This window comes from Bactrocera latifrons, unplaced genomic scaffold (assembly GCF_001853355.1).
Source record: "Bactrocera latifrons isolate USDA-ARS-PBARC rearing strain unplaced genomic scaffold, ASM185335v1 scaffold_156, whole genome shotgun sequence".
Classification (NCBI taxonomy): domain Eukaryota; kingdom Metazoa; phylum Arthropoda; class Insecta; order Diptera; family Tephritidae; genus Bactrocera; species Bactrocera latifrons.
Window position 1 is genome coordinate 583,947 of NW_017535030.1, and position 7,581 is coordinate 591,527.

The 7,581-nt window shown below is 37.5% G+C and overlaps 1 protein-coding gene across 2 annotated transcripts in view; it reads left to right on the forward strand.

The window, feature by feature from the left end:
- The first annotated feature begins 2,118 nt into the window (after positions 1-2,118).
- The window catches only part of LOC108966120 (mpv17-like protein 2), an 18,596-nt gene continuing 13,133 nt past the window's right edge, over positions 2,119-7,581 (forward strand). The window contains exon 1 of one of the 2 annotated variants that reach the window (XM_018928867.1): positions 2,119-2,321. The gene's annotated coding sequence lies outside the window, so the exon portion shown is untranslated. The remainder of the gene's footprint in view (positions 2,322-7,581) is intronic. The other variant, XM_018928866.1, reaches the window with a different exon arrangement.

Sequence of the window (7,581 nt, forward strand, 5' to 3'; positions counted from 1 at the left end):
TCATTTAATTGTTGACAGCTGCTTTGCTTGCACGTGTTTTGGATCCTCTTCGATTTTTACTTATTCAAAAAAATGGATCAAAGAACATGTATCAAATTTTGTGTGAAAAACGAAACTAAGTGCGCGGATGCATTCCGAATGTTGACTGTGGCATACGGAGCAGCTACCTTGGACCGAAGCAACGTTTATTGGTGGTACAAAATGTTCTCAGAAGGCCGAGAAGATGTGACAAAAATGGGCTTTTGCACCACGATAASGCCCCTGCTCACATATCGTTGCTTGTGTGCGACTTTTTGGCCAAAAACAACACACAAATGATACCGCAGCCACCGTGTTCCCCAGATCTGGCCCCCTGTGACTTTTTCTTGTTCCGTAAACTGAACAGGCTCATGAAAGGACGACGTTACGCTTCTCTTGACGAGATAAAGACGGCATCGAAGGAGGAGCTAAAGAAGATAAAAAAAAAGGATTTTTTGAAGTGCTTCGAGGATGGAAAAACCGTTGGCACAAGTGTATAATATCTCATGGGGATTACTTCGAAGGGGACAAAATAGATATTCATGAATAAATAAATAATTTTTGAAAAAACACAAAATTCGAGATACTTTTAGAACACACCTCGTTAAGATATCGTGTTGGAAATTGATTTTGCTGCCACTAACAGCCGATTTAAGCTTAAAATTAAAATTTTTTCTTAAAATGTTCAGATACATATGCTTATATGCACTCGAATAGTACGAATAATTCATGAAAATCCGTTACTGAAACATACCTCCATRGCATAAGTACCGTTTTTGATGCTAAGAATGGCATTACGTAGTTTTCAGTAATGAAAAGAGGTTCAATCTAGATGGYCCTGATAGTTGCAAAAATATTGGAGAGACATGCGCCAGGATCGAGGATTATGTTTTCAGCGAGGGCCTGGCGGTGGCGGTGGGATAGTATGCGCTGCGTTCTGCTATAGGGGATGTCATATATGYGCTACATCTCTACCCTAATGAATACTCAAATGTATGTGGGTCCTGGATAGTGAGTTAGTAGAGTTTGGTGGCAATTTAAATGGCATCGACAGGGCTTTCAGTAGGAAAATGCTACAATACACACAGTTTMGGTCACCAAATCCATCTTTACAGGGCGAAAAATACCTGTATTGAATTGGTCCTCCTTAAGTCCGGACCTAAATCCGATTGAGATCCTCTGGGGTATCGTCTCTGACAAAGTGTTCAAAAACGGCAGTCAGTTTGAGACAACAAAAACCAAGACCAAACAACAAAAGACCAAGAATGGACCAATATTGATCCAGCCTACCTTAAATCTTTGGTGGAGTCCATTCCATCCCTACTTAATTTCGTAACACTGCATAATGGTAATAATATTGATAATTAATGTCCTATATACTATATAATATATACATACATAATCATTAATAAAATTCAAAAAATAAAAATCAAATATGCACAACATATAAAATGTAGTACGAAGACTATTTTTGATATAACTTCCTTATTACATATATTTGAAAATTGTTACGACTTTATGTTTTTATTTTGTCAATTTTATCTGCAAATGAAACTACATACCCAAAATTTCGATATCAGCTTTTGTACTTTTTTAACCAAGAAAATACATCATGCACATATAATTCTTTGTATGAGGTATTTTAGATTAAACTATGAGCTAAATCGAACGTTACGTCAGCTATATTCGAACATCTTTGCTATGATCTTTGTAAGTGGTCACTAGCAGCGAATAGTTGAACACGAGCAGTGGATGTATACAAATGCATGTAAACTCAATATATATGTAAGTAGTTCTAACAAATRTGCACTTAATAGCACATAAATAGCGACACCTCGTCACATGGTGAATTTAAAAGTCGTTGTATTCACAAGTGTCTTTGACACACTTCKGTACATAATGTATGCACATATATAGTACATTATACATATATCTTATATATAATATAAAGAAAATAAGTATAGAAAAACTATAACAACAAATATAATTAGCAAGAAATCCTTGTGTGAACTGAGAATGCCAACATGGATGCTCAGTGCATTTGGCTTGCCATTGACATTGAATTTTAAATTTGGGAATTCATTCAGTTCGAAATCTCAGTGCAGTGCCTGAACGTGCATTTCGGGGCTGTGTACTCATCAAAATAAGCCAAAAATATTTTGTGAAAAAGTGTAAAAATCAAATAGAATAAACATCAGTTTGAATGTGAAATGAACTTGTTGCCTTTTACGCGAGTAAAAAGTGATTGCTGACCTAATTGTATTCCAGAAGCCCAGTGCCACGGTAATAGCCGTTCAAATTCGGTTAGTTTCTTGGCCACTTAAGTGCACAACAACAACTGCACCGCCTTGCGTTATKATCAATTCTTATTTTTTCATAAATTTGCGACGTCGCATGAACGAAATCTAATGACCTCTGACGCAAATTGTTGGCAATTAGAGCTCAATCGGCRTTGCAATCAAATTGCCGTTAATGATTTGTTATTTGTTGTTTGTTTTTCGTTTGTTAGTCGCTGCTGCTCGCGGACATTGTAGTTGCGTCGGTCCAATTAAGCCCTGCCGATATTTGATGGATTGCGCACAAATTCTTGTCATCGTCAGCACTGTCAAATAARCCAACGAGCATATTGCTATTTATAAAAACCGTTATGGTGATGCGTATACGCCACCGCTCCCCGCCAGTATTTTGAGTGAATTTCTCTTTTCAAGTGATTAATTATGCAAATACAAATAAAACGATTGCGTAAATACAGCTTTATGGCGAGGGGTTTGGTGCCATGGGCGGGTAATTCGCCACGCATCKGCCAATGGTTACGTTGTGGGTGAAAATTGTAGCAGAATATTGTGAAAATTACTATTTTTTTATTGTAAATGTATAATAAATGCGTTTTGGCCGCTAATTATGCACATCCGGCAGGGAAGGCATGCAACTTTAGKGCGCCAAATTAAATTGCAAAGTTCGTGCTAAATATTAACAATTTTTATACTGGTCGTATTTGCTTATATGAACGGTGGTACATAAAATGGGCTTGAATCAATTATCAATCACATTTTAGGTAGGTAAGTTGGTGAACCACTTTTTGTAAAGCCGTCCTACCCACCAAACATTTTGAATTCTGTACAAATAAATCACTTAGTATAGCGCCCATCGTCTGGCCGAAATCAACAGCCGCGTCCCAATGATGTGGCAGAGTGGGATCACAGAAACACGCATACTATGTACTTTTGAACTTGCTTATAGGTACATGTATGTTTGTGTATGCATGTACGTGTGCAGAGAATAAAAGTCGATGCTAAGCAAAAAGTAGATTTGAATGATTTATTCTAAAATTAAATCACGTGTCGTTGTACATGATTTATTTCAATCAATTTAAATCAGAATAAATGGGAACCGTTCGCGCAGCTACCGCCCTCTTGCCAGTCTGTGCACACGAGTACCTCACCACCGGCGGTGTGCTCCTCCGTGCACGGAATGACGGAATGATTATGAACGATTTGTTGATGGCCACGCCGGAAAGGCAGGGGCGAGATGTAATGTGTGCTGAATTCGTTTTAACATTTGATGTGCGGCGAAAATTCCAATTATATGTGGAATTTGAATGCAAATTTAGGCGTTAACTCGCAACTAARCAAATAATTTACGCTTTGCCGACGGCGTCGCTGAGAATCTATTGATTCGGAGTAGTTGCGTTGGAAGTACATTTAGGTACTTTAGTTTTTCATTTGCAATTTAATTTCCGTAACACATATGTACATAAGCATATGTAAATACAAATCACGCATTATTGCAGCGCAGGAAATCAATAACTTATTTATTAGTCTTCTGAAGTGACGGCATTGGCCTTCAAAAGCAGTTACATATATAGTCGAAATTCTTTTAGTTCCTATTTGTTACATATGTATATTTCCTATCTGACAAATTAAAATTCATCACTAAATGTTTAATAGATGGAAGTGTGATAAATAGGGTCAGTATATTTGGGTTATTCCGCAAATTGAAATTCAAAATTGTCATTTGAAGCCGGGTTTCAAAATATCGGGCGGCATCAGTGGATTAAAAGATTTAAAAAGAGGGCTTATCCCCGCCGYTTAATAGGTTTAAAGTCTTAAAGTACAGTTCTCACAAATGATTAAATCTATTTCCCGAGAAGAAATATTTCTAAAATCCCTTAACACAATGAAAATTGGATGAAATCACACTCCCTAAATAACATATGACTAAACAAAAGYCAGATGACATTGCCGCACTCAACATTCTTATTTCATGAGCTTATTTAGCCATGGCAGTGTCATTTTGATACACCATTGCAAGACCTTATCTTGATATTACATCCCATTCTTGCCCCCCATGAAGCTACTTATCTYCGTTATGCTTTTTGTAGATAGACGATCAAGTTTTGGTATCTGATGAATTCCACAATTTCGACGTCTGATTTGTGATATAGCTGGACACTTACAAAGAAAGTGAAGAATCGTTTCTTTGCTTCCTTCGAGTTTGCAGGCGTACCCATTTTTGATGCACCTTCTCCAAATAGCCAGTGCCCGTCATGGTAGCAGTAAGTCTGAATAAYTTTTTTCTGAACCTATGCGTTTGGTTGTAGATTTCCATAACTCCTCCTCTTCCAACCACCAATCTTTATAATTGTTATACCAGAAAGTGTTGCCACTTTCCGTATGAAAGTGTCTRTGTGCAGTTGAGGCAGAGAAAGTTTAACACATCATATGGACATGACTTAAAGGCCCCGGTTACCCTGCCCTCTAAATTACCAGTGCTCCATATGTCCCAGTTCACGTTGAGTACCCTTTTGCACTCTATATAAGCTATATAAGCTTTCCTAATACGCTTCTCAATATTTATTTTCCAAATCAATCTCGACACCAAAATACTTGGCTATGAGGAATAGAGAAATTTTAGTACTACCGAGTGAGGGAAAGTKAAAATTGAATTAGTTTCATTTTATTCGTGAATATCATCAGTCCCTCTATACTAGAGTTGACACCAAGTCCATTATTCGTGACCCATTGGTGTAACCTCCGTAAGGCTCTTTGCATAATCTCACTGATTGTGGAAAGGGACAGTTAAGTTGAAGTAGTATAACGCCCAGTGCCGCTACACATAGAAGTAGGGAAAGGACATCTCCTTGAGGAGACCCTCAGCTTACATAACTTGTTCATGTCACTGAACCGTGTGATGCTGTAATAAATGAAAAAATCTACAAACCATGTCGGCTATGCCGTGCTGTATCAGAGACTCAATTATCATGCTTATCTCTATGTTCTTAAAGGCTCCTTCTATGTTCAGAAAGGCAGCCGTTGCAAATATATTGCTTGAGGTGTTACGACGCCTCTATTACATTTACTACTTCGTCTAGGATAGTTTATGTTGATCGACCTTTAATGTATGCTATTTGTGAAGTCGACAAAAAATCCGCGAAGATTGACGCGATGTGTATGTCCAACAGGATCTCTAGGACCTTCAACATGAAGGATTTTAGGCTTATGGATCTAAAGTCTTCAGCACTATAATATAGCGTGACTTTTTTCCAGCTTCTTGGAATTTATGATAGCCGAATACTGGCCTTATATATCATTTCCAGTCTTAGAACCATAGGTTCGTTTAGCTTCTKCTGGATTATGGAAGAAATCCCAACGTGCCTATTCTATTTTCTTCTTGTCGATGATGACAGTATTGTCGACGACCTCTTCCTCCGTGCCGTCTTGACAGCCGCTTTGTCGCCTAGAAATATCTGGCCTTGCGAATATCGAAGCAGATTTGATCTGTACCTCCTACTGAATAAGTCTCCTACAAAATAAGCTGCCACTTATCCATTCAGCGAATAAACTTTTTTTCAGCTTTATTCACCGAAGGATTTTTTCGCCTGGCTGCTATAGAGAGGACAAGCAAACAACCTGACGTAGCTCTCCACTCATATCTACTGTCCCTGGCCAAAATCAATGAAATGGTTTGCTGTTATATTCAGCTCGGGTATTCAGCGACTCATTGTGGTAACGGTTCTTGTATGAGCTGCTTAGTTCAACGTTACCTAATGTTTGTCGTTATCCTTATCGAAGCGTTGGTTTTCGAAGTTTAATTTGTTGGTTTATTTATGTTTCTGTGTTGTTTTATTTGCTATTATTCAGGTTTGGTCCCACGAGTTAGCCCAAAAACGTTGGTTACTCGTCCGCAGAATCCGGTATTTGTAAAGAAGGCGTTTAGTATTTCTGACCTCTTAGGGCATCGAAGGTGACCGTTCGCGATTAGTTATGGCCATTCAGCCATCAGCATGGCTGCTTCACCACCTTGGTTAGGGAGCTGTTGGTGTGAGTATCCTCACACTGTCCACAATAGGAGGTAGGCGTGAAGCCAAGGGATATATATCCATGTTCATATCMTCATATTATCGGAATTATGAGATTTGCCTCTTAGCTGCTAATAGTAATGTGCGTTTCCATTGGGGATGCGCTTACTACTTTTTCTTGAGTATCATAGTCATATACTAGACATATACATATACATGAAAGTTATGCTAAAGCTAGCAAGCAACCTGTTAATTTGAAATATTCGCGYGGCGAAATTCCTTGCGACTTCGTCGCATCTCGTCTTCGATATTTAGTTTTAGTCATTACTAATCAAGCAGTGATTCAGTTTTATCAATATGAAAACCAATATGATGATACTACTTTAGTAAATGAGTTAACTGGAACTCATGAAAATAAATTCACTCGTGTCGTAAAGACTTAACCATAATAAAGAAATAAGAATTTATAGCCGATCGGTATTTAAAGCGATTTTACTTTGTTTATGTACGTACTCACGTTTATACATACATATATTTTTGTAGAAATATATATAACGATGCGGAAAATATTCATGCGGTTTGAATTTATTGCTTCAAAATACCATAAATACATGATGATTGTGATGTTTACTAATAGTTTACATTTTAGGGCACCAGGTCCTTATATTCTTAGACTTTTAGTTGTATACTTATACTTCTTCACAACTAGTACTAATGTAAAAGTCYAACTGATACGTCGATTACTTTTTTCCGATCATGTAACAGATATTTATTTGAGTTTATATTCTTGGGTATACATATACCATTGACGGATACAGGATATGCCGTTTTTTCAAAAGAGTTTATTTTAGTATCGAAGTTATATATGTAAACCGCTCTTTTCTGACCAGTTTAATGCTTTACTACAGGGCCTATGCTTGTTTGTACATATATTAATATGGCCGTAAATCGGGAGGAACAACGGAAGTCCATGTGAAGTCATATCGTTCTCGAGCGCGTGTTTGGCAAAGCGAATACCACTGTGGGAACCCAAACGAAGAACAGCGAACTTATGATAATGCAAAATAATTTATCTAACAGTAACGTCAAGCTTGTCAGACTGTCCAGTTCATAGAACAGTCAATTAATCAATTTCTTCTGCTATGTGAAATATCCTTAAATGCGGTATTTCATTTGAGTGTATGTACATTTGTACGCATACCTATATTTTTGATGCGTCATATTTAATTTTTTGTTTCTAAAGCGTTTCAGACGTTTTGTCAATG